Here is a 3,101-nt window from a genome sequence, read left to right on the forward strand (position 1 = left end):
ATGATGCTCGCTCAGGGGCTAGACACTTGTGTTACTCTATGGTAGAAACTAGAGCCGCTCTGATGGCAGAGGCGTCAACAAAGACGGATCTACGTAGGGACTAATAGGGCTTAAACCCTGGGCCCCCCAAAAAGTGAATTATTATCATCAATTTTTAATACTTTTTTTATTAACAATGAGCATTTATCGATATTAAGTTTGTCATTCAACACCACTTCATAAATAAATCTATTTCAACTGTTATCAAAATGAATTTTAAACCTCAATTTAAAGATTCATAATCTAGCAAAAAATAGTGTCCCATTAGACTTCAATAAGCCCTAGGTCCCGAAAAACCTAGATCCGCCCCTGGGCGTCACTATGTTAGTCTAACGAGTAAGACGAAAAGTGCATATGCTGTGGACAGATTGTCGTGTGTTGACTTTTGGTAGCTATTTCTGGCGTAATTGCTATTTAAACTCGAGTGTGCAGAAATTGTCATAGGAAATAATAGGAATGCCAGAATTGCCGTGCAGTTAATTGTACTTCAAGATACGTGTTTCGTTATCCACTAATGATGTAATTCAAATTTGAACAAAATCTGATAAACTTGCGATATATAACATTGGAGTTACGAGGTTTTGATCGCAGACCAATCATATGGTATTCTTTTCATACGTAAAACGAATACACGATGGATATTTTGTTGACACGTTTCCTAAAAACAAAGCAATACTTCTGTCGATGGTTGACATATGTTTCTTGTATTTTTTATTTCTTAATTTAGAGAAAAGTTCAACCGATATGTATAATAATTTAACTACTGGTATTTACTATTAAAGATTAGTTTAATATTTTTTTTAGAGTATTTTGACTATCTTATTTATTATTCATCAGTTCTGCAAATTTCAGTCATGAAAATTGTGTATTTATGTGATGAACCAGTCGTAGAATCTGTATTAGGTATTTCCTGCATGTGCGCAGCTTTTTGTCTCAAAATATAATGACAGGTGTACTTTCAATTCGTTTCAAAAATGGCGGCCCGGTTTGGAGTCTACTAGTTATATGCCGTAGGAATAGACCTTCAGCGGAGCAGACAGACGACGATGTGAAATAAAAGCTGCGGTAAAAACAACGTTCTCGTGCATTTTCTTTTTTCAGTATGAAAATAGTATGTAGCTTATGTTCATCCCGAAGAAAAAAACTTTCCAAGAGCGGAAAAATTTTAAAAATCGATCCGCTAGATTCCGAGATTACCATTAGCAAACAAACAAAAAACAAACATTCTCGCTTTATATACAGTAGAGCATCAATTATCCGAATTTAGATCAACCGAAACGTCAATTAACCGAAAGCTTTCCACTCTGCAAATTTAAATTTTCGCCAGTGCTGTAACGCTGCAATCTTTGGCTATGTCTTGGGCTACTCCAATATTATTTTAGTTGGTGTGCGTGTTTTAGCTGGCAGCACTGGCGCGACCATGAGAGGGTACTTAAGGACGTGCCAATATTTGAACGAATTTCAGGCCCACCAGTGTCCGAGCGGTCTTCGTCCCCGCACTTGATGGATTAGACCCTGAACACTGGGAGTTCGGTCGTGGGTTCACGCCTCGCTCGGTAGGGGCTGGAAGCATGAAGTTTTCCGGATATTCTCCATGTCGATGACGCCTGAATAGGGGCCCGTTTTCCATAAAAGTCCTCCCGGAAGGCATTTTTTCCCCGCGCGCGATTAGGTCATTCTATAAGGCCGGCTCTTCGGTCACATAGCGATCACCCACAAGTCTCTCGGAGTAAAGGTGTACAGTCATAAAACTCCATATGAACCATCATCTACTGTAGAAAAAATAAACGAATTTCATCATGGGATAGTTAATATATTTTTTCGTACATAATCGGTAATCCGAAAAATGGATTTTTCCGAACAACACCAGTCTCCCCAATTGATTCGGATAATCGACGCTCTTCTGTATTAGTATAAATTTAGAAAAATTTCAATACTGTATTTATGTTTATAATCATACAATTCAAAATGCCTGAAAGTTCATCTTGCTTCTAAAGAGAAGATTTCAATAGAAGAATAAAAATAAAATAAATTTAATCTAATTTTTCTTTTATTATTAATATCCGGAGATTTCTCTCAAAAATACCTGTATACAGCTACCGGTATTGACAATCGGGATGAAATTAGCCAGAATTTTCAGTTCAACTTACTTGGCCGGATGGCCGAGCGGTTAAGATGGCAATCTACCGCTCTGGGAACTTGGAATTGAATCCCATAGAATCCATAATGGACTTGCTATAAAGTCCGCCCTCTTACTTGTTAGTACCCATACATCTGAAAGAGTGGAGAAAATCTCAACAAACTTTCGAGCGTCGCTTGCTAATTTAACTCTAAAAATTTCTGTTTGTAGTCTGAAGTTCCAAAGTATGTTGCCTTGTTCATTTTCAACCACGTTCGTACCGCTATTTTTGATGTCGAACTTATTGCACAATGATCGCTGGATCATTTGGACGATTTTATTACGCCCTTTTTTTTATTCAGTTTGTGCGATATTACTGCAACCACTGATCAAGTGATCAACTGTTTCATCCTTATCTTTTGCCGCAACTGTTTTCAATCATCTGCTACTTTCCGAATTTTTGTTTTAATGACATTTGTTGTTATAACCTGCAAAATTTTTTCTTCCAGCTCTTCACTCCTCCTATTTGTACTAGTTTTTTTTTTACCTTGTCGACTTTGTCTTCAGTTTTTTTGATATAATATCCACGTAACGATTATAATTTATATATTTTTTAAATCCATTCGGCCAAGCTTATCCCATTCAAAAAGCGGACACGTCCGGAGAAAAGAGGACACGCGGTAATTAGATACGAGCGGTCGAGCTTACAAAAGTTAAACTTTAGCAAAAACTAAAGTTTATTATATGAACAGCAGAAGATCCGTTTTCGTAGAAAACTCTCCCAAAATTACGTAACGTACTACCGTAATTTAATAATCCGTTATAAAGGCGAATGCAATTTCGATCTAACCCTCCGCGTCATCTTTGAATCTTTCGTAAAAAATATATATATTTTTTAAGTAAAAATTGCAGGTGGCGCAGGAGCTCTTCGATAATTGGTCGG

Source organism: Centruroides sculpturatus, unplaced genomic scaffold, assembly GCF_000671375.1.
Source record: "Centruroides sculpturatus isolate CEXI.00-Female unplaced genomic scaffold, Cexi_2.0 scaffold1093, whole genome shotgun sequence".
Lineage (NCBI taxonomy): Eukaryota > Metazoa > Arthropoda > Arachnida > Scorpiones > Buthidae > Centruroides > Centruroides sculpturatus.